The sequence below is a fragment of the Tenrec ecaudatus genome, chromosome 4 (assembly GCF_050624435.1).
Source record: "Tenrec ecaudatus isolate mTenEca1 chromosome 4, mTenEca1.hap1, whole genome shotgun sequence".
Classification (NCBI taxonomy): Eukaryota; Metazoa; Chordata; class Mammalia; order Afrosoricida; family Tenrecidae; genus Tenrec; species Tenrec ecaudatus.
Genome location: NC_134533.1, coordinates 76281207 through 76306501, shown reverse-complemented (window position 1 = coordinate 76306501; position 25295 = coordinate 76281207). Strand labels below are relative to the sequence as shown.

At 44.1% G+C, this 25295-nt stretch overlaps 1 protein-coding gene across 3 annotated transcripts in view; it reads left to right on the top strand.

Moving 5' to 3' along the window:
* Window positions 1–330: 330 nt before the first annotated feature.
* The window catches only part of TENM4 (teneurin transmembrane protein 4), a 913628-nt gene continuing 888663 nt past the window's right edge, over window positions 331–25295 (top strand). For all 3 annotated transcript variants that reach the window (XM_075546361.1, XM_075546358.1, XM_075546360.1), the window contains exon 1: window positions 331–400. The gene's annotated coding sequence lies outside the window, so the exon portion shown is untranslated. The remainder of the gene's footprint in view (window positions 401–25295) is intronic.

Genomic DNA, 25295 nt, shown 5'->3' with positions numbered 1-25295 from the left:
TAAAGACATTTCTTTCGTGCTATCTCCCTTTTATTTTTTAATGAATTTTGTGGCATGCAGAAAGTTCAGTCTGGTGTAGTCCATCGGCCGATAGCTCTCATTGTGATTTCTTGCCTTTAAGAAGTCCTTAGAAATATTTCCTTAATCAGAGATCAGATTCTTGCTTTTAGTCTTTTTGAGGTTGTTTGTATGTAATAATTAAAAAATACAGTGTGAGGAGTGACAGAGGATGAGCCCTCTGCTTTCGGTCCCATAGCCAGGGCTTCAAGATGTTCTTTCTAGCTCTTGCATCATGGGCAAACAGAGCACTTGGTGTGCAGACCTGCCCAGCCTGGAGATGCAGGCACCGGACAGAATAACAAGCCAAGCCCTGCTCACCATCCAGGAACCGGCAGTTTGGGTAAGTAGGCCCTGTTGCTTCTCCTCTCGTGCACCAAGTGTGAAATGCTGGTGCTTGAAAGTGAGTCTGAAATAATATTTGTAATGGGAGAAGCTGATCTTCCGCCATGATACCCCAGCCACTGGAGGAATATGGCTGTGGTCTCAGGTGTCAGACAGGGAGCTAAATGATTCTGAATTAGATCTTGGCTTTGGGTCACATCTGACCAACTCGATTTTCTTCTGTCATTTGGAGGCAATGGTTTTTTTGCTTCCAGAGCTGTGCATCAATCAGTTCTGTACAGAGAAAGAGATCAGGGTCACTGGCATGGGGGCTTGGTGGTGGGGGGAAAGAAGACGTGTTAGAGCTCAATGGACTGGAGTTGGCAGTGTTGCTCCATCAGTTTCCATGACATGCCTTTCAGCCTTTGTTTTCTCGCCTATGAAATGGGGATAGTGAGAGTCATCTTGTGAGCATAGTACAGTGTCTAGTACAACACAGACACTCGATGTAGGGAGATTTGGAAACAAATTGATCAACGGAATCATCTTCTCCTAGTCCCAGGTTATCAAAGCAGAACTCTGTGTGTGTGTGTGTGTGTGTGTGTGTGTGTGTGTGCGTGCATGCACATCCTGGTGTCTATGTGTCTGTGTGACTTCACCCAATGCTACAGGGATCTAATGTTTTCAAAGTAAAATCAGAGACATTGCCTGAAATTTGATTTCTCTCTCTTTTTTACAAATTAGTGATCTCAGAGCACTAATAAAGGTAATAAAGCTAAATTCACATGCTATAGCATGTTTAGTGACTTACTTGTATTGGGGGGAAAAAGTAAAATGACAGGAAATTGGAAATGTCTTGGAAAATCAGGTATGTGGTTTCTACACAACAGCAAGCCTTCCTTTCTTCCGCGCTGGCGGTCCCCTCTGTTCCATTTCTGTGTGCTGAGTGTGGCCGGTGGAGAGGAAGACACTGACTCAGCCCCAGGCCACGTGCCACGCTGCTTCGGCAGACCAGTGTTAAAAATCCAACTGCTGGTGATAGTTAGCAGGTGGCATGAGATGGTTAATGAAGAAGGGGCGCTGGTGGGATCTCAAGTTAAGTACATGAGGCTGTTCACTGAAAGGTCAGCAGTTCAAACTCAGCAGTCACTGGACAGGAGAAAGCGGAGACTCTGCTCCTTAAAAATTCACAGCCTAGGAAACCCACAAGGACAGGTCTATTCGTTCCTACAGGGAACCATGCGTTGGAATGGCTTGATGGTTGTGAGTCGAGTTTTCTCATTGTATAAAAATTAGAACAGCTCTTAGAAGAGCTGTAAGAACCCTATTAAAATGACCTTTGAAAGTATATAAATATATATATATAAAACATTACATAGTGTAATATAGTGCATATCATAGTACATATAAGTATATTTACAAACTATGTATTTATCTGATGTGTTCTGTGTTGTATATATACATGTATACGTATATGTGTATATATGTGTATGTATATATATATGACCTGCTGTGTATGTGTGTGTGTGTGTGTGTGTGTATATATATATATATATGACCTGGTAGCATAGTGCTTATGCAATTGGGTTGCTAACCACAAGGTTAGCAATTCGTACTAACTAGCAACTCCACAGGCTAAAAGAAGAAGTTTTCTCCTCTCACAAAGAGTTACCATCTCGGAAAACCCACAGGGGCAGTCTACCCTGTTCTAGCAGATGTCTGTGAGTCAAAAATGACTCCATGGGCATGAGTTATTTTATAGATATGGTATATAAAGATATAGGTATAACTATAAATATAAGTAAATATAATATGTATGAATATAATAAATATATGCTATGTGGTATATGATATAAATATATGTCATATGGTATATAATATAAAACTATGTTACATCTATTACAGTAAAACTTGCAAAAGCCAGAGCCTGCAAAAGACAAAAACCTGTCAAAGGTGGAAAGCGCCAATATTTTCCATGAGTTTGGAGCCATAGAAAAGAGATAGGCTGCACCTTGTTACAGGCTGGAAAGCTGGGAGACTTGCAACACCGAGGCCATCCCATCAAGGCCCAGGTCGTGCGAGTTTCCCTGTTAGAGCTGAAGCAAGCCGGCAGCTCCTCACTAGACTCCTGCTAGCTGAGTGCGGGCAGGTTAGTGGGGATGGAGAGCAGCCAGGCCCGGGCCACCCATTTTGTCATGAATAATCTCGAGTTGTATGGGGAATAAGACAACCGTGAGGGTTTTAATGGTGACGTCATTAGGCAAACCTCAATTTCCTCTGAGTGGTTTTAAAAAAATCAGGTTGGAATCTATAAGGATTTATGAATTTGATTTATTTGGTGCACTTTAAAGCCAGTAAAGAAAAATGTTAAAATCTGAATCAAGCCATTTTGAGTCACTGCCCAGATATAGAAAGCCATGTAAAGACAAGCTCTCTAGGACGTTGGAGAACAAGGCCTTAGAGTAGACTCCCAGCTCAACCACCTTGCTCCTCCCTCTGAACCCTGGGACGAGCATCCCAGAAACCAACAGGCCTCAAGGCAGCCAGTGAAAACCTGCTCTCTTCCCACTCGGCAATCCGATGAAGGTCTGGCCTGGAAGAACCCAAACCACCCACCGATCCTTCTTTGTCCCCTACCTCTGACTCATCACGCACAACTGTTTGGCCCTTTCACTGTTGGTTTCTGTTGTTGTTGAACACACCCCAACTCAACAAGTGATCACATGCTTCCAGGTGTACAGTCACCAGCAACCTTCTTCTCTGAAATGTTCTTCCGTCGTTAACATACATTAGCAGGCCCCTCAGCTTCCTGTCCGTCCTTCGGCGTGATTGTTGTCTATTCAGGCCTATAGAAAAGTCGTGATTCTTAGTTGCCCCACGGGGTGCAGTGGACCTGCCCCATGGGGTTTTCGAGGCTGGAAATCTTTCCAGAAACAGTCTGCAGCATCTTTCTCTCACAGAGCTGACCTTCGGTTAGCAGCCAGCTGCATTACCCATTGTCCCACCAGGGCTTCTTCGAATCCGTTCGAGACAATTCTTTAAAAGAGCACAACAGTCAGAGCCTACCAGAGTAGACCCCACGACCGTCAAGTCAGTCTGAGTCACGGCGGTGAGCAGCCAACCAGAAGCCCTGCACTAACTGAGCTGAACAACTGTTTGGTTTAAGGGGGACTGCCAGGGACATCTTTGAGTTAAGGTTAAAGATCATCTCAGGGCACTGGGTCCCCAGGGTCCATCTAGCCGGTGTGACCCAGAGATTCCGGACCCTGAGAGAATAAGTAATTCGGGAGACACGGCTTCTTAAGACGGGTTTGGTGGAAAGCCTACATGTTCTAGAGTCGCATGTCAGTGAATGCCAACCACTCACTCTGCGGTGTGTAATCTAAAAGGATACGTTACACAGCCTCCACCATCCTCAGTTTTCTCCCCTGTAAAAGGGGCCTTCAGCAGAGAGAGCGATGGGGACCTGAATCACAGTTGCAGTGGGGAACGATGAGGCATGAATGTCTGGGAAAGTCCCTAAGGAACCAGGGAAGAGAGCGCCCGAAGGCATGTTGGAGTTCACATTCTTGGCTGCTGACGAAAGACAGGAGGGTGGAATCCGTGCAAAACATCCATGAAGGCCTGGAGATCTGCGCCCAAGATAAAAACAGCCATTGTTAAATCCTTAGAAGCACAGTATTGCTCGGGATCCGAATTGACTAGCAGGCCATTGCTCTAGTTAACCCACCATCGGAACCACAGAGCCCGCAGGAAAGAGCCCTTTGCACACAAAAAAAGCTCTAAATATATGTCTGGCCTCAACGGAAACCCTGTGGTTTAGAATTAAGCATAAGTCCTTCCAAGCAATGTTGGCGCTTCTGGGTTCTTTCCGTCCATAAGTTCCTAAACATTAAACTATGCAGGATCGCACGTGGGCCATTGAGAAACCTCTGCTGAAATGTCGAATCCAGATTAGAGGGAGCGGCTATCAGGAGGGCGGTGGGGAGGGGAGGAATGCATTTTTCTTAGGAAATCAAAAATATGCGTCCTATTGTGTGCCATGCCCTTTGCGGTCCAAGACACCCTTTGTCAGTCTGAGACTAGGGCAGTGTAGGATTAGGTATAACATTATCGTGTTAGGTGTATCAGGTTGAAGGGTATCATCTTCTCAGACAGCACTTACACGCTGAGTAATTTAATTTACTTCAAACACGGTTTCTGAATGTGGTCACAGTGGAACAGCAGATCTTGAAGGAAGCTCTCAGTAACTCGTCCAAGCCTGTTCATCAGCAGCCAGCAGAAACCTGAGCCCACCCGAGAAAAGCAGCCTTGGGGGGCGGGGGGGGGGGGGGAACCCGGGTTTTCTGGATTGCTGTGACCTCTCACATGTGAAACAGGTTCAGAAAGCACTTAGTTTCACCAACAGCAAAGAGGAGGGAAACACTTTTGTGGAGACAACTTTTAGTCCGTGGAACCTGGTTCCCTCAGCCTTACTCACAGACATATTTCTTCCGACACATACTTGCAAATCATGCTTCCACCATCCCACCCACCCTTATCAGACCCTCTAGCAGAATCGAAATGTTTCCATATGCTAGAAGCTGGTCTCTCCATTTTTGCTGAAGGGGGAAGAAAAGAAAAGAAAAAGTAGTTGAGCGGCCAGCTTGGGTAGAGAAAAAAACACTTTGTGTAACACGTAGAGATTGAGTAATCGCGGCCCTCAGAGTTAACCGTCAGAAAGTTTCCAAGCCTGCAGGCCTCAGCTCACTGCCTACTGAGGCTTTGCCACAAAATGGTCTATTAGCAGGAATTTAATTATAACCTACATGGTTATGGAAATCGTCGAAGACAGTGAAAATCCGGTTTAGGGATTCTGAATGTAGACACTGGAAGCTGGCCCTTGACAGATGATGGAAAGAGCTTGGCCTCAGAGGCCGTGGTATCAAGTCTCGCTTCACCACTAACCAGCTGTGTGGTCACAGCCAGTCATTCCACCTTCCTCAATCTCGATCGCCTCAGTGAGAAGCGGGGTAATCCCCAAAACACTGAGGTTGCAGAATGGCTATTGGACAAGGGAAAGCAAGTCAGCTATAGGATTTGGTCAACTGTCCTGTACTGACCAGATGTCTGTGTTGTCGTCGTTGCTATGGAAATGGGGAGGCAGAGATGTGGTGTGAAGGGCATTGGTGTGTGAGCCGGGCTCGCTACCTGCGGGCGTGGCTGAGTGGGGCAAATTGATGAATGTGCTGGCTGTCCACCCAAAGTCCGCCCAGAGGCACGCTGGAAGAAGCGCTGTCTTCCAAAAATCAGCCCCTGAAAACCCATCGGAGGCAGACCCATGGGACCAGCAGGCGGCAGTGTCGACTCCATGGCAACTGGTTGGTCTGGACGCCACCTCCTTGTGTCAAACGGTGAATGGCCAGGCTCTTGGCTTCAAGGTGTCCAACTGGAGTAGGAATGGTCATGGGCCAGCCTGATGTATGATGGGTTCACTTCTGGTGACTCCTTTGTACGTTACTTCTCCTTGTTTGGTTGATTTGTGTGTGTGCTTTCCTTATTCTTGCCGTTTGTTATCCATATCTTTATAAATCAGGTCTTTATTCGCCTTCAAAGGAGCTTTCGTGGCATAGTCGTTCACTGGTAAGGGCTGCTAACATCAAGATGCTCAGTTCAAATGCATCGACAGGAGAACGATGTGGCTTTCTGCCCCTGTAAAGATGTGTAGTCTGAGACAGACAGACAGAAGCACAAGGGGTAGCTCTGCGAGTCCTGTAGGGGCTGTGAATGAGAGATGACTCAAGGGCAGTGTTTCCGGCTTGGATGGTTACTTGTCTTTGAGGGTTGGGTATGAGTTTGATGACGTCGGCAAGCATACCCTGCGGCATTGTGTGGTGTCCATATTACTCCTGATAACATGGACTGGCGGGGGCGGGGGGAGGATGGTCCCAAGCATGGTTTGTCATAATTCCAATGTAAATTTTCAGCTGGAGACTACCTACATTTCATGTCACTGAAGTGATGCGTATGGAACAATCCAGTAAACGTTAAACCCCCCAAGGGCTCAGTTTGCATTTACCCCATTGTGAGGACACACACAATCTATTTGTGACAGTAAAACAGAAGAAGAGTTTTCATGTTTCACATTCTCTCTGAGCTGAGGGCAGGGTCAGGTGCCATATTGTTTCCAACTGCAAATCTTTTTCCAATTTCAGGGTGAGGCAAGTCATAACTTGTTTTATCTCTGCCTGCTGCTGCCATTTCACCCAGATTTAGAAATGTAATCAGCACAGGACTGGAGGGCGGTCTATGCCAGGCTCGGAATTCACCCAAGGAAGCCTGGCTGCTAAGCAGCAGAGCCAGAAATGGAACTGGTAGGGGCACCTCAAAGCTCCCCACTTTCCTGCATGCTGGAACATCAGTGGTTGTCAAGAGGAAGCCCACTTGCTGAGTTAGCTCCAGAACCTTCTGCTTCACTTATGAAGACTGCTCGCTGGGGGTGGAAATGAACCCTCCTCTTGGATTTGGGGTCTCCATGGCCTAGACGCCCCTCTGTCTATGAATTTCTTGTGTATTGCTATGATAAGTAATAGGTTTCAATGGAGCTTCCAGACTAAGAGAGGCTAGAAGAAAGGTCTGGAGACATACTTACAAGAACCAATTATATCATGAAAGCTTACGGGGACTCCAGCCCACGCTCAACCAGGGGGATGGCTCAGAACAACGACAGTGTTTCTTTCTATTGTGTTTTGGTTACCAGGAATTGGGGAGCTCAATGGCACCTACCGCTTACACTGGGCATGTGGGAATTATAATCATGCGTTACTCTGCATGGTCAGGAGTGAAAAATCTCTGTGACTCCATTCAGGAAAGAGTCAAATAACCTATCATAAACATCTTAGTAATTTTTCTATGATAACTTCCTGGTCAAAAAATTTTATTGGTAAAAAAAAAAAAAACGCTCCCAAGAAGAGTCATAGATTCATAGAGACTGTAGAACAGCGGTTCTCAACCTATGGGTCATGACCCCTTTGGGGGTTCGAACGGCCCTTTCACAGGGGTGGCCTGATTCATAACAGTAGCAAAATTACAGTGATGAAGTAGCAACGAAAATCATTTTATGATTGGGGGTCACCACAACATGAGGAACCGTATGAAAGGGTCGCGGCATTAGGAAGGTAGAGAACCACTGCTTTAGAAGAGCATGATAGATGAAAATGTTTTCAATTCCCAACCACAAGCCTTAGTACTATGCTTTCAATATCTCTAAGAATTGAGGAACCCTAGGCTTTTGGTCGTTATGCACTGGGCTGCTAACACCAAGGTCGACAGTTCAAAACCACTAGCCACTCCATGGGAGAAAGATGAGGCTTTCTACACCCATAAAGAGTTACAGTCTCAGAACCCACCAGGGCATAGGGTCGGCATGAGTCGGAATGGACTCTGTGGTCATAGTTTGCTTTTGAGAAGAGTTATGATAGCCTACCTGACAGATGCTGGTCTCAATTTGATACTTATAAAGACGTCTTCCAAGGCAACCATCAGATCCCCGAAACTCCAGCAGCCCTACCTCAAAGCAAATACATCCCATCTTTTCTCCCTTGTCCAAGTCTTCGCTATCTTTGCTGATCGGAGTAGGGGAGTCAAAAGAAAGTCTGACTGTGTGGAAAGCTTCGCCACTCCCCTTCTACAGGGGAGAAAGAGAAAGTCCATTTATTGCCACCGGTGGATTTGCACTTACACATGTGCTCCGTGCAAAACTGTAGCATCATTCCATCTCATCTAATTAACGGCTACCCTGGGTAAAGTGCAGCATTGTGCTTACAATTCTGTGCACAGCATAGTTGCTCCAGATAGATGCACAGAGCACCACGGATACCTAGAGTAATGGGAGTTTTGACAACAGTGTGCTTTTAAAAACCTCTTTAAGAATACCATGGGCACATCTGAAAAAGAGCAGTGTGAAGTGAGAATTTTAAAATGCTAATATGGGTATAAAATAAAGCTGAGCGTTAACCTTGACCATTGCGGATAATCTTAGCTTAATCCTCATTCTACTATTCAACCCTGACTGGATTCATTCATTCATCTCAACTTCTATTTATCAAGCATGTACTGGGCATTAGGCATAGGGTAGTCAATCACACAGACTCCTTTCCTCTGGAAGTTTCCTAATCTTGAGGGAAGACCACGAGCGAGTGGCAGATAGTGGTCACGCTGAACACCGGTCCTGATGGTGTCAGGTTGGGTTAAATGTTGGACTGAGAGCTGAAAGCTCAGCAGCTTGACCCACCACCTGCTCCACAGGAGAAAGGGGAGGCTTCCCAGCCCTGGGAGAGTTGAAGCCTCAGAGAGCCTCAGGGGCAGGGCTCCTCTGTGCCGTCCTGTGAGTCGAAATCTTCTCAAGGACAGTGAGTTGGTTTGCTTGCTCTTTGGTGATACTGACTGTTATGGGAAGGGGGTGGTGAGTTTTGAAGTCGGCTTTGACTATTGTCTTTTGGGGATGTTATAGATATTATCCCTTAGGTACATGCTCCTCTCACTGAATTGTTCTGCTCGGCTTCCCTATAAAGGCAGTCTATAAGATAAATGTCGCAGCACCTCATGCCTTCCGTGACCCAAGGCAGGATTGGGGAAATTTTGGTACGATGTGTTCAGAATGGGCTGAGGTCATTTTATTAAGAAGCTGACTAGTTAGTGCCGCTCATGGCTCTAGAGTTAACGTCAGACTCCTTGGATTTGAATGGAAGCTCTGCCACTTGTCTTGGGGATTTGAAGAACTAAATTAACCTTCGTGACTCAGTTTCCCTAGCTACTAAATAAAATTTTATAATAGCATATAGGTCTCCCCCCCAGGTTGTGGGAAGGATTAAATGAGGCAATCACCTAAAAAGCATTTAAAACCATGCTTAGAACATAATGAATACTCATTAAGAGTTAGCTCTCATTATAATGGCACTAATTAATACTTTCTATCCAAATTATGAAGAGCACAGTCAGCTTCCTTACTACGCTGGGGTTGTAGGACCCTTGATTTACACACTTCTCAATCCCTGATGCCTAGCACGGAGTCCAATCATAGTTGGTATTAGGTGAGTGGCAGAGTGCTAGGTTCCCCAAAACAATGTATATGAAATCAGTCAAAAAGCATTGCTCCAAAGTCACAGAAGTGTCTATTCAACAAAAATATCAAAGTGGGAAGGCATGAAGGTATTGTTTCTCGACACAGCCTCCGCCTAGGTCTGTACACTTGTAAGGGTGGGGTTCGTCCCTCCCTAGCCCTTCCTTGAAGGAGTCTTGCTGGGGTCGTAGGTCAGCAGTTCGAACCCCCCAATCTCTCCTCAAGAGACAGAGATGAGGCCTTTTGCTCCTCTGAATACTGACCACCTCAGAAACCCTGGGGCAGTCCTGCTCCCTCCATAGGGTTACCATGGGTCAGCACTGACTCGCTGTTTCAATCCTTCTCTGAAGAAGTCTGCCCTCTTGATTGGCACCAGGTCAAAACGACAGTTTAGACATCCCAAAGGGCACAAGGCACAAGGATGGAGCCGCGGGGTAGGTGAGGTCAGTTTCCAAGCCCAATTCTCCTGTAAGAGCTCTGGCCCCCTCAAACAGCGCAGGTGCATTGCCTGGGTGGGGGGTGGGGCAAATCTCTCAGGGCTAACTTTCTGGCCTGTTAATTCTGTTTTCATTCTTAAACTTTCACGATAAATCCCCATGAGTATCCAGTGTCCTTCAAGAAAAATCTATCAAGATAGCCCATTGGTCATCCCCAAATACAGTAGCCAAGTCATCTGAGCTGATCTTCCTGCCATGGAGTTCAGTCGCCCAGCAGATCCCCTGAAAAGCCACCATTGTGACTGGGCCTTTTCCCAGGCACCCTGGTGAGGCCAGCCCCCGGGTGAGACTGAGGAATGCGTGTCCAGCCATCTGCTGATCGTTGAGATCGGATTTGTTTGGAACTAGCACCCTAGTCCTGATACAGTGTTTCCCTTAACATGAGGTTCAGATCCAGAACTGTAAGTAAAAGTGATCCCCCAACTCGGTTTCTGCCCTGTGTATGATTTTGTTCCATTCCTTGATGTAGAAGCCATCACGGAGGGGGTGGAGCTATATCTTGGGGACAACTTTTGATGTGCTCTTTGGCTCTTTTATTTCACTGCAGGCTCTCCTTGGATGCCATAGAAAATAAGTGACATTTCTTTAGATTCACCCATCACATGTTTTGAATGAGAAAACAATACCATGTCTCTCTCGTTTTAGTTATGCCAAGCCGTATGCACGAGAGTCGTACAACACAATGCGATTTCATTTTGCCCAATGCCTTTCATCACAAGCTGCATCCCTGGAATTCAAGTTAAATAATAAATGATACAGTGCAAGGTGTTTGGGGTAGGGAGAGGAATCCAAGGGCAAAACAAAGACAGGAGCTATGAGAACTGAGAGCCTACCGTCAGGTTGTCAAGGACCTCCAGCTCCTCGTCCAGCTGGGGATTGTTCAGTCATGTTCCGACCAAAGAACTGGAATGGGGCTGTGGCTTAGCAAATGGCTTAAACAATGGCGTGGATTTCATGGTGATGACACGGTGGCACCGTGTTTGTCATGCTGCTCTGGCATCCTTTATCTACCACACCGGGGATTCTATTTCGAAGAGCAGGCCTCCGCAGACGGAAGGCTCTCCCCCTCCGCGTTGTCAGGAGAGAGTCGGGAGGGCGATGGGCGTTCTGCTGGGCACTGTGAAGTCCACCCATGTCCTAGAGTGAGACAATGAGAGGCGTGACATTGCAATAATGAGAATGGACATTTATTGCGTGTTCCCTGCATGCCAGGCGTTATTGTTCAGTGCTTTGATGTATGCTCTATCTCAGGAGGCTGCAAACTACAGTCCATGGGCCAAACTTGCCCAAAGCTAAGATTGGTTTTCCTACTTGAAGATGATTGCAACTCATAAAACAGAAGGATTAAAAACAACAGATATAAGAAGAATGTGTGGCAGAGACCTTCTATGAACCTGGCGTTTTTACTCTCTAGTCGTTCACAGGACACACACACACAAAACCCAGTGATTTCTGCCCGGCCTCATTGGTGCACCTATTGCAGTCAGATGAGCATTCGTGATGCCCATTTTCTGATTTTCTGAACGGATAGGCACTTACCTGAGATCATGCAGCAAGCCAGTGTGGCAACTCCCACTATTACTTACAGGAACTGGGTAAAGAACAGACATGCATAGCATGGGCCTGGCGGGGAGTAGGACAAGGCAGAAGTCACATGCCGCCACCCTAAAAGGAAGCCAGAGTGCAGCGCATTCCAATATGACTCTGTGGTGATAACCTGTGTGCCAGATTTTGATTTCTCAAGTAAAGCCAAGAAACTTGGTATTGATATAAGACCTTCTGTTTTCCAATAAATTTAGCTCAACCACCTCCACCTCACATATGCTGGGCATGTTGTCAGGAGAGACCAGTCCCTAGAGAGGAACCTCATGCTTGGTCAAACAGAGGAAGGCCCTGAAGGAGATGGATGGACACAGCGTCTGTAGCAATGGACTCAAGCCTAGGAGCCAGTCTGACTGCAGCGCGGGACCGGGCAGTGTTTCATTCTCTGGTGCAAAGGTCCCCCCTGGGTCAGGACTGACTGGACGGCACCTAACAACAACAATGACAACAGGCTACGACGTGAAACCTCTGTGTTACATTTACTATTAGTGGATTTAGGCCGACTCCACTTTGCAGTGAGAAGGGGATAAAAAGGAAAGGCGACTTGACGAATTGCACGGACCCAGAAAGGGGCAAAAGCCAGATCATTTGATGTTGCAGTTTGCGCCCTTTCTACTGAGGACTGCCCTGATTCTAATCGGTGGCTGGATGATAAAGAGGAATCACTTCCTGCAGACTTATCTGAACCACAGCGTGCTGTAAGCAGATGATGGAAGGTCAGACACAACTGGAAGACATATCTCAAAGCTCACCTGCCCCCACCCAGCCCCCCTGCGGATTTATTTTAGGATTTTGGAAACAAACAGAGAGAGGCACTAAAAGGTCCAGAGCTCACAACGCTAAGTAAAGACCGAGGTAGATTCCCATCTTAGATTCTAGACCGCAAGGTAGCCCCTTGACCCGGGCTGCCCTCTACATTTGGAGGTGCCACTTCAACATCACCTGACATGGCAGGGTACACAGAGTATGTGCCATTTCAACATCACCTGACATGGCAGGGTACACAGAGTATGTGATACTTCAACATCACCTGACATGGCAGGGTACACAGAGTATGTGATACTTCAACATCACCTGACATGGCAGGGTACACAGAGTATGTGACATTGCAACATCACCTGACATGGCAGGGTACACGAGCATGGGTCTTGCTGAGCTTAAAGTCGAGATTCACCCAAAACTGTCTGCTGAGTTAATGAATCCTCACCCCTTTCACCCAAGTTGAAGTTGGCCCGAGTGGACTTATTCTCCCGGTGGTGAACTACAGGTGAGCTGGGAGCAGAAGGAGTTGAGAGAAGCGCCGGAGGATGAGGCTCTTTCCCACCAGGTGAGTAAGGCTGCAGGCAGCAAGCGGAAGAGGTGTTTTCCTGAAGACACAGGTGTGGTTCTGTCCTGGAATCCAGGTGACCCAGAGTGCTCAATGGGTTCTGTCCCGTTGCTGCCAGAAATGCAGCCCACTTTTCTGAGGACGAGCAGAGAGGACCTCGGCGGCTTTCCACGCTCTGAGGGTCATTTGTGTTTCCGAATTAGAACACCCCGGGTGCCTCAGAGAAGGCCCTAGACATCGTGGTGAGAGTGAAAGGCTACACTCAGGTAACTTCAAAAAGGGCTCAAAGCAATGAACCTCTTGGACCGAAGCACTCCCGAGGAGTGTGCGTGTGCCCACGGGAACGCTTCAGGGCTCCTATGTGCACAGGAGCGGAGGAAGGCGGTGCCATTCCAATGATTGCTGTTAATATGTGCCCTGGGGAAATGAGCTTCCATGCGACAAGGATGCCATCGAGAGCCCACCCAAGCTAGTTCTTTGCTGCTCAGTCTGTAGTCGCTGGACGAGCACAAGAGATGTCATCTGAGAGCTTGTTCGAAACACAGATTCTTCGCCCCGTCCCTAGACCTGCTGTAGTAAGATACTCACTAGACCATTTTCAACTCCTGTTGGCCCTATATATAGAAGTCGAACCACCCTATATGGTTTTTCTAGGCTGTTTTTATCAGAGCTGAATGCCGGGTCTGTCTCCCAAGGAGCCACCAAGCTTTCTTAGCAGCTGAGTGCGTAGCTGTTGTGTCACCAGAGCATCTCCCTACAGACACCCACCAGGTTTCCATTAGCTTGCCCAGTGATTGAGCTGGAGGAAAATGGACACAAAAATAAAGGTGATCATAGAAAGAAACTGAAATGACATAGAGACAATGCAGAAGATGTTATCAACTGTATCCTTAGAGAGGTAAAGCTAATGTGGACATGAAGCAAGAACAGAGGGATGCTTAAAGAGAAACCTCCAAACCACTCAAACAGGCTTCTGAAACTTAAAAACATGACAGCAAACATACAAATGTCAACAGATGGGTTGGTAGACAAAGCTGGAAAAATGTCCATGAAGGAAGACAAAAAGACAAAACACATGCAAAGTCTGAAAGAGAAGATTAAAAATATAGAAATTCAATATAAGAAGTCTGAGGAAGGGTAGGTTTGGAGATAGAGAATAAGAAAATCATCAATGAAGGTATTCAAAGGAATCTATTTCTAGGTTCATGAACCCGGCAATCACTCAGAGCATTGGATGGAAGAAGCTCCACCTTGAGAAATGATCCCTGCTTCTCAAACATGCATCCCACCGATTAGAATCAGAGGAAAGAGCTCAAATGCAGCGTCAAACGCTGTTTATCACTTCTGTCCCCAAGGACAAAGGAGATCCCTAAAATTCTCAGAAAGCAGCGGAGGGATGGGAAACCCGTAATCTCAACAGGATTCAGAGTCCAGATGGATGCCATCAGTCTTCTCAACAACAGCTCTGGATCTAAGTGGACAATGGAACAACAAATGCCTTGACAGCTAGGAACTGATTTCAAACCTAGACTTCTCTATCCCAACACATTAGTTCACAGAAAATTTACCTCCCATACACTCATTCCCAGCATGAGGATGAAACAACAACAAAACGGGAAACACAAGATTGTAGAGACAAAAGATACAAAACCCGCAGTGAGATCCAGTGCAATTTCCAGGAATCGGAGGAGGGGGAGCCTAGAACAGCAGCTGGCCAGCAAACCCTGGAAAGCAACCAGTCCGCACACACTGGAGCAGGTTCCAGAAAGGGAAATGACGTTTCAAGGAGAGGGGAAGGTGGGGAGAAAAGGAAGGAGAAGAAATAAAAGACATTGATAGATGACTTGGTGGATTTTAAGGTTTTGGAAGATTTCTCATTTCTAGCATTAGGAGATGAAGTAGTGATATGTTCTTAAAGTCCTCAACAAATATGGAAGGGAAATCCAACCATTAATGCAACTGAAAATAAAATTTAGTACAAAAAAGTAAACCAGAGTACCATAGTTTTCTGCAAATAGCACCCACCTTCCACAGTTTATTTTGTCAAAGTTCCCTCCCCCAGGAAGTGTTTTTGTAAATGCGGTATGCTAATTTGTTTTTTACAGCAACATGGTTTTTAAAAAAGTGACATAATGGTGCTTTCAAAAATGTCTCTCAGAGGGAGGGAGGCTTTGGAAAACAAATACAGGGCATGCATGCTATTTGCATATCAACACTGCATACTATATGACTCATCAGAGGGGATTTTATATAATCATAGTAATGTGTACATCACTAATTTAACCACAAAGTATTATGTACGTATATCAGAGTACAAGGAAAGAGTCACTCTCTGTATAAAGAAAGAAAAGAGAAAGAAAAGAAATTGTCATCTTTAATAATAGAAAATCTATAGAGCACATCTATAGGAGAAAGATGAGACTCCTGTAAATATTTACAGTCTTGGAAACCCACGGGGCCAGTTCTACTCCATGCTAAAGGGTCACGAAGAGTTGGAATTGATGTCAGTTAGTCGAGCTGATAATATCTAATTATCTGAATGATCATATCTAACAATTAAAAGTGGTTATTTGAAAATATTGAAATTAAAATCAGAAGAAATAACTCTAATAGCTGAAAATAAACCATCTGGTTGACTTGTCCGCCTCAGGGCAGAAAGCAAGTTAGGTGGAGATGCACGGCTGGGCAGGGCAGGGCTGTTTTCCATTAAAATACATGTAGACCATTTGACTTTTTAAATTATGCTAAATAATCACTAAAAGAAGTATTGGCATTTGCATCCACCCCGTAAAATCTCCTGTTAGTCTCAGGAAGGGCACATAAGCAGCAGGCGGGAGGTGTGGCGAGCCTGCGTCTCTGGCCTTCCTTGAAAGGAGAGCATCCTAGAAATCTCACAGCCATAGACCTCCACAGGGGAGACACTAGCAACCAAGAAGGCAGGAGCTCTGAGTTCCAGCCTTGATTTGTCACGTATTTTCCTAATTTTCTTATCTGCACATTCCTACCCTGTCCACTTCACAGTGCCTTTGTGACGCTCCTGGAAGACAATGGATGTAAAATGCTTAGTACATGGTAGAGTACTCTCATATTTAATGGATTTTTATTATTCTACCCACATACAAGATTGACAGACAGCAGGCAGTTTACTATATCATCATTTATACCATCTGGTTTATTTTTGTTTGTAGCAGAATTTTTCTTATAGCAAAAAATTAAAATGTGTTCACTATGGAAATTTTGTAAATACTGAAAAGGCCCCCCCTCCCCCCAAAAATGAAAAATAAAAATCTCTTTCATTTCATCAAGAAACAACCTTGTTTTATCTTTGCTAAATATACAAGGGGCCTTCAAAAAGTTTGTGGAAAAATGGAATTAAAGCTCATGCATTTTTTTCCATGAACTTTTCGAAGCCCCCTCATGTATACCTATTAAGATTCTCCCTCAAAATAAATATGATGATTATTTGCTATTTGTAATGGGAGAAGGGTGCCTTGGTTCAGTTTCTCCAGGCGAGCAAAGCCGGTGACGTGTGTTTGGTGAAGAGAGAAATTTACTTCCCAATGGCTCTCATAATTTGAGGAAATGGTTCCTGATAGCACCACATCTGTGCATCAGGCAGCAGGCTGAAGAACTCTCCTGGCTCACGTGTATGTAAGTCCTGATGAACTCAGGACCTGCAGATCAAGCGGCCAGCTAGGGCCCTGCTGGCTTTAGGAATGTGGGGGTTAGTATATCCAAAATATACAGACCAGGCAGCAGGCCAGACACTGGTGTAGCCTTAGGTCCCCCAACCCGGAGGACAGGTGATGAAAGAGTACCAGCACCGAGAAACAGAGTGTCTGTTTACCTACTGGAGGCGAGCCATATTCCCAAGGAAATCCCCCTTTCATTGACTGGCTGCTACTAACAGCACTGCGCAAAATGAAGGACGGTTCTTACGCAGTGTCTGCCAATTCACTGAAAATCATAGCCAAGTCAAAAGGACACAGCATAAACCACCACAAAGAGATATCAAGAAAGAAGAAGAGATTAAAAGACAAACTCACAATGGATTTCCTTTTTTTACAAACAAAAAGCAAAAAATCCTTACATATTTCGCAGCCCTGGTCATTGAAAGATGGCTAGAAACAGAACCAGTGCAGGGGCCACGAATACAAGCACTTGAATTGTGGTGCCCAGGAAGAATACTGAAAGCACCATGGCTGCTAAAGGACAAACAGTTCTGTATTGGAAGAAGTAAGACCAGAGTCCTGAGGAAGGACAGTATGATTGGCAAAGTGATTGCTCACCTGCCCTACATGATCGCTGAAGACAAAATGGGTACATGAGCAAATGTGGTGAAGAAAGCTGATGGTGCTAAGCTATTACAAGCTTTAGCGTTTGGGGTCTTAAAGGCTTGAAGTTAAACAAGTGGCCATCTGGCTGGGAACCAAGAAGGCCCACATGGAAGAAGCACAGCAGCCTGTGTGATCACGAGGTATCAACAGGATTGTGTATCAGGCATCAGAAGATCCAAAACAGACAATTATATCGATGCAAACAAGGGGGTCAGAGTGGAGACCCAAAGCCCATCTGTAGACAACTGGACATCCCCTCAAAGAAGGGTCACAAGGAAGGGACTAGCCAGCCAGGGTGCAGTATGGCACTGACAAAACACACAACGTTCCCCTAATATTATGACCTGAGTTCTACCTTACAAATCCAGCGAGACTGGAGCATGTACACAGTTACAGATAAGAGCTCTTGACACACAGAATCCAGGACAGATAAACTCCTCAGAAACAGTAATGGGAGTAACAATACCATGAAGGTAGGGGAAATGGGACGAGAAGGGGGAGAAAGAGGGAACCGATTGCAATGATCGACAGGGGGATGAATAACAGAAATATGGGTGAAGGGAAACAGCAGACAATGTCAGATATGAAAATAATAATAATTTATATTCATCAAGGGTTCACATGAGTGAGAGGGTGAGGGAAAGAGGTAAAAAAAGGAGCTGATACCAAGGTCTCAAGTAAAAAGAAAATGTTTTGAAAATAATGATGGCAACATGTGTACAAATGTGCTTGGTACAATTGATATATGGATTGTTATAAGTGCCATAAAAATCCTCAATAAAATAAAATGATTTGTTAATAATAAGCAAAGAGATAACATGTTCAAAAACAAAGGGAGTGGGGGAAAAGAAGAATCTCATTGCTTGGGAAGGTGCTAAGAGGACCAGCTCATTCGTTCAAAAGCTGGTAAAATAAAGGAAAGAATCCAACATGTACTCCACCTTTTCAGGTAACCAAACAGTGGGAACACGTTTCTCTACATATAAGTATTCTGATTACAGATGAAGGAATGATGCAATGAGAATATCCCAGTTTTAAGTCCCTACTAACATGATGAGTCTGGTCACTGAGGGTCAAAGACTAATAACATCACAAAGGCAGTGGCAGGCCATAGTATCATCTCTGCTTGAGGTCCTTTGGCAAATAAATCATATACAAGCTAAAAAGAAGAAGAGGAAAACCAATGGATCAGAATAAGACAAAAGATGCACCAACCAGTTGCAATCAATGAACATTACCAGACCCTGAAGCAAACGAACAGAAAATCAGAAAAGGTTTATGAAATAATTGGGGCAATCTGAACATTAATCACACAGCTGATGATATTGAAAAATTATTGTTATTTTAAAAAAGAATAATGTGTTGTGGTTATGTTTTTAAAAATAGTCCTTATCTTTCAGAAATAGATATAACACTATATAAAAGAAAAAATATATAAACAGTTTTCTTCTACATCATAATTTATAAGGGCTATTTTATCCTCCATCACACATGTGGCTGAATTATAGTTTATCATGTGATGGTATACAGCACGATATTTCATCCTTGGTCACTTGGTCAACATTTTAGTTGTTTTCAATTTGCTCCTGTTATTACTATCACTGTGATCAATGTCCTTTAGATACTGTTGGGTGGGATCCATCTCTGATTATTTAATTTTAATTAAATATCTAGACATGGATTTCATGAATTGAAAACACTGTTCAAAAGTTGTGACAATTGCAAATATTATGAAGTTCACTTTCAAACAGTGGTTGTCTGGATGTACTCATGGGCAGTATATGGAGAATAACTATCTTATGGGCCTGTCAATGATCTCTCATAGTCTCTCATTTGATAAACAAGAAATAGTCTCAACATTGTTAGATCTTGCATTTCCTGGAATTACTAGGGAGTTAAATATATAGCATATGATTAGTTTTAAAATTTGCATTTTTTTGGTGAATTGGTTCTTCACTCACTTTTCTGGTGATATGCATCTGCTTACATTTTTGTGAAGCCTCATAGATATTTATCAAGGATAATTTCACTCTGTTTTATACTTCCCTCAAATATTTCCCTAACATTTTGTTGTTTTCTTGATTTTATCTTTCATTAAAAATATAGACATTTTAATTTTTATGGCATCAAACATATGGACACTTTTCTTTTTTCTTTTTTTAAATGCTTTTATTGAGGGCTCTTACATCTCTTTTCACAATGCATACATTCATCCAGTGTGTCAAGCACATATCACATCATTTTCAAAGCATTCTCTTCCCACTTGAGCCTCTGATATCAGCTACCCATTTCTCCCCCCTCTCTCTCCCACCCTCCCTCATGAACCCTTGATACGTTATAGATTATTATTTTCATACCTTATATCATCCTCTATCACCCCTCACCTATTTTTCCATTATTCGTCCCCCTGGGAGGGGGTTCTAGTTGATCCTTGTGATCAATTCCCCCTTTCTCCCCCACCCTCCCTTAGTCCTCCTAGTATCTCTACTCTCATTGTTGGCCCTGAGTGGTTTATCTACCCTGGATTCCCTGTGTTGTAGACTCTTACCTGTAGCAGTGTGCATGCTCTGGTCTAATCCAATTTGTAAGGTAGAATTGAGGTCATGATAGTGGGGTGAAGGAAGCACCAAAGAACTAGAGGAAAGTTGTGTGTTTCATCAGTGCTATACTGCACCTTTACTGACTCATCTCTTCCATGTGACCCCTCTGTGAGGGGATGTCCAATTGTCTACTGATGGGCGTTGGGTCTCCACTCCATGCTCCCCACCCCCCCCCCATGCACCTTGGGTATGGTTTTGTTCTGGGTCTTAGTTGCCTGAAACCTGATCCCATTGACACCTCATGATCATGCAGGCTGGTGTGCTTCTACCACGTGGGCTTTGTTGTTTCTCAGCTAGATGGCCACTTGTTGATCTTCAAGCCTTTAAGACCCCAGGTGCTTTATCTTTTGATATCCGGGCACCATCAGCTTTCTTCACCACATTTGCTTATGCACCATTGTCTTCAGCAATTGGACATTTTTCTTTATGATTCTCAATCTTATCATTTTATACTTAAAAGGGATATTTTCTTTATGATTGTCATTTATTATCATTTTAGACTTCAAAAGGGCTTCATCCCATGCCTCCAAAATCATGTCCATTATCAGCAATACTTTCTCTAGGATTTTTATATTTTCAACTCTTGCATCGAGTGTGAAAAGCTTTAAAGGAATGCTGTAAGGGACAAGGATAAAAACTATATCCCATCCCTTCCACGCCATCCCTTTCCCTAAGAAAGGGTCTTCTTGGGAGGGTCCCCGGTTCACCATTAGAGTGCCTGACTTTGATGATGAATGATCAAATGTCAAATGAGAGAGTCCTTGACTTTCTAGCCAATCTTGAGAGTGTTTATGCTTGTGCACCTCTGGATAATTTTCCTGAGAGAAAGGCAGTTCTTTTGTATCCCGTAGAGTTAGTCGCAATCTGAGAGCAGATGTGGAAAGGACGGCAGAGTATGGATATCCCAAACATCTGGACAGTGGATCTCAAGTAATGCTATGGCTTCAATGGCTACACACCCACTAGGTGCTGTAAGTCCTGACCCTTATGCCCGTGGCCACAATCCAACCTGGGAATGGGTTGTTGCTTCTATGTTGAGGCAGGAATAGTATGTGGTGTATTTTAGCCCAATATCTTTTGAGATATAACAATGGATTGGAGGAGAGATGGGGGGAGCCACAGAAAGATCCCCCAGGAGCAGAAGCTGAAAGAGACAAAGGCCTTCCTTGAGATACAACAGAGAAAGAACCCTCCCCATGAATTTTATTCTCCTGAACTATGAAAAATAAATTCCTATTTGAGGAGGCTTCTCATTTTAGGCATTTCTGTTTAAGCAGCACTCAGTAACCACGATGAGTAACATCACGTTCTTGTAGTTCCCCCCATGATTTCTCCTAGGGTATCCTTTGTGAAGAATTCAGTCATGTCGCCATCTCCCAGGTAAAATGCTCCCCAGTCGCCCGTCTGTGACCATTACTGCTATCTGGCCGTGGCCCTTCTCCAAATCAAGGGGAAACTCAGGCACGGAAAAGGATAGGCCAGAACTTTTACAGCAGCTCTTCCAAGTCCCTCTGGCCTAATAACCAAAGCTCAGCACAAACTAGAAACCAGACTTGCTCCTGAAATTATCCCTGATTTCTCTGGAAATTCCAGTGGGTCTTGGGCCAAAAGTGGGACTTTAATCAAGCAGGCCAATTAGTAAGTACACACATTGACTGCACTGCCTCTGCCTACTCACACTTCTTGTCACAACCTGAACTGGGGCCTTGTTTAATCATCTGCTTAGCTGTGAGTCAATTAAAAGTTGCAAAATTGTCTTTCTAAAACACAACTAACTCCAGGCAACATCAGCCTGTGGGACAGGAAGCAACATTAGCACGAATCTCGAAATACACACACATGATCCTGCATATTCCATTTTTCATTTGACTACCCATCTTGGAGATGTTTGTATCTCAATACATAACGGGCTCCTCGTGAACTTACCAGAGGGAATATGACCTGTCCATTTCAATACATTCCAAACAACTCCTAGGTGGCACTCCAAAATTTAGAGTAAGCGAATTAAATGATATTTTTCTATCAAATCTATTGACCTTTAAAAAGAGCAACCCAGCCGAGATTGAAACTTCAAATCAGTTGGGGACAATAGATATTTCAAGTAACTTAGCTATAGAAATGGACAAGCCTCTCTCTCTCTCTCTCTCTCTCTCTCTCTCTCTCTCTCTCTCTCTCTCTCTCTCTCTCTCTCTCTCTCTCTCCCTCTCCCCGGGGTGGGGGGCTGAGATGCAAGATAGTTCAGATTCTTGTCCTTTATAGCATTTCTTTAAAGCTTCTCAAACTGAATATCAAAATTGAAAATATAAAAATTTGAAAGTACTAGGGACAATGTCATATACCTTCCTCAAGTATTTCTCAAACAGTTGCTGTTGTCTCGATTTTATCTTTTAATAAAAATATAGATTTTTTAGGGTGTCAGCTATATTGTTTCTTCATAATTGTTCCTTATCGTGCTATACTTAAAAAAGGACATCTTCCTTCCCCTCCCAAATCATGCCAGTTGTTACCGTGAACAAACTCACCATCAAAGCAGGCGGTCAGGTGGCTAACAGCCACGTGAAGAGATGTTTGCAATTGTTCGACATTAAAAAGATGCAGGCAGAACTACAATGAGCTATCATCTCACTCCTGCAGAAAGCACCACTGATCCCAACAGAAGAAGCAAACAAATGCTACCCTGTCAGGAGAGCAGTGTCTAAAAGTGGTTACACACTGCTGATGGGACTTTCAAATGGCATAGTCATGATTGTAAACATCAGGTGCTTCTCAGAGAGAGAGAAATAGAAATAACACATGGTTAATAATTGCAAGCATCTCTTCATGTGGATGTTAGACACTCTTTTTTTAAAGTCTTTTGATGAGCATAAATATTTCATTTTAGGGGGTTCCAGTTGTCACATGATCTTCTGTTGCACGTGCATTTGTAGTTATGTTTGACAGTTGCTGATGCCATCAATCAGGACCCCTGGCTTTGTCCTGTGTCTTCATGTCCCAAGCACTTCCTAGGTTTGTGCTTCAGCTTTAGGTCTTCGATTCATTTTGTGTTTGTTTCTTTGTGGGGCGTACGGCTTATACACCATTTGTTCAAGAAAGTACCCTTTCTCTCTGGAGGGGTGTTTGAGCCATATTGTGGAAGACCAGCTGTCCGTATCTGAAACGACGTACTTCATCGGGGCTCTCGATTCTGCTTCCTGGGTCAATGTGTCCGTGGTTGACCTATTGATTCAGCCTGTACTGAGGACCACCGCTTGAGCAGTAAGTTCTGCGAGCAGGCAGGGTGAGACCTCCTACTCGAGTATTCAATAATACTGGAGCTATTCAGGCGCTCTTTGCTTTTTATATAAAATCAGATATTATGGAATTCTCTTTGTTATTCTAGGAGAAACCAACTGATGTTTTATGTTGCTTCTGTATCCTACCACTTTGCTGACCTTTCTAACCGTTTCAGCAACTTTCTTGGAGAATCTCCAGAATTTTCTATGTAGATCATATCATCTGGGAAGAAGAAGAATTTCACTCCCATCTTGCCAATTAAAAACACAAAGCACGCATTGCCACAGAGACCGTGCTGGCTCACAGTGACCCAGGAGGACTGAGGACTGCCTCTGCAGGTTCCTCGGCTATACATCTTGACAGAGTAGACAGCCTCACTTTTCTCCCAAAGACTGACTGGTGGTTACGAACTGCTGACCTTGTGTTGAGACCTCAGTGCATAATCCAGCATGCCACTAGGGCCACCCCATACCAGTCTGGATGACCTTCATTTCCTTGTCTGCCCTTGTTGCTCTGACTAGAACTACGAGGGCAATCTGGGGCACGACTGATAACAATGCTTATCCTCATCTGGTTCCCATTTTTTAAAATCATTTTATTGGGGCTCATACAACTCTTATCACAATCCATACATACATCCATTGTGTAAAGCACATCTTTACATTCTGTGCCCTAATCATTTTCAAAGCATTTGCTCTCCACTTAAGCCCTTTGCACCAAGTCCTCTTTGCATCAAGTCCTCCCCACTCCCTCCTCCCTCATGAGCCCTTGGTAATTTATAAATTATTATTTTGTCATATCTTTCCCTGTCCGGCATCTCCCTTCACCCCCTTTTCTGGTTCCCATTTTTTCAAGGGAACGCTTCCAACCTTTCTCGTGGAGAAGAGTGTTGCCTGTCGGTTTTGTATACATGCCCTTTAATAATGCTGAGGATTTTCCCTTTAATTCCTATTTTGCTGTAAGTTTTTATCAGGAATGGGCATTGGCTTTTATAAAATGCCTTTTCTGTATGGATACCTTTCCTTTGTTATGTATATGTAGTGAATTGCATTGATTGCTTTTCGGATGTTGAAATATCCTGGCATCTCTTTATGAATCCCACCTAACTGCTCTATGTTTATATATATTATGATTAGAATGATGTTGAAAATTCTTTGTCTGTGTATGTGAGTGATAGCACTCTGTAATTTGCTTCTCTGTAGTATCTTCTCTGGCTCGTGGAGTAATTGGGGGAATATTCCTTCCTTTTTAAAATTCTGGAATAGTTTGAGTAGAATTGGTGTCAACTCTTGTCTGGATGTGTGGCAGAGCTCTCCAGAGAAGCCATTTGAGTTGGAGTTTGTTTGTTTGTTTTTTGTTGTTTTATTTTAATCACTGAGAGTGTTGTGTTCTTGTGGCTGTTTTCTATGACATTTTTAATTTCTTTCTCTCTTTTTTCCCCTCTTATGGGTCCATTCAGGTTTTCTACTTCCATTTGTTTCACGTTTCTAGAAATGTGTCCACTTTTTCTAGGTTTTCAAATTTGAGAATAATTTTTCCTGTTTTTCTGTAACAGCATTCTTCATTCCCACGGGTTCTATTTTACAGTTGCCACCTCATTTCTTACTTTGTTATCTTTTGTCTTCTCGTTTTGTTCTCACCACCAGCTTTGGCCAGTGGTTCATCAATCTCATTGATCCTCTCAAAGGATCGATTTCTAGTTTCATTGATTCCTTCTATTGTCTTTCTGTTAGTATTTCCTTTCTTCTGTTGGCCGTGACCCTCTTTCCCTTTTCATTTTATATTGGTTCCCATTTCTGGACTAAGTTATTGATTCTGGACCTTGCTTCTTTGGGATGGTGCCGCTTTTGCTGTGACTTTTCCTCTGAGTTCTGCATTCACACTCTGGGGATGTTGGCTCATCGCTCTCATTTGTTTTAAAATACGTTTGTTTCTTCTACAATCCGGTAGTTGTTCACTGAGGTATTACTCTGTTTTCAAATATTTCCCCTTGTTCTGTGCTACTGATTTCTACTTTCTAGAGAAGATGTTTTATATGATATCAGTGTGTTTTTCTTCCTTTATTGAGGCCTGGGCTCTGGTCTGTTCTGCAGCAGGCTTCCTGTACCTTGGAGAAGACTGTGTACTGTGCTATCGTGGAGTGGTATGCTAGGTCTGTACATGCCTGTGAGGTCAGGT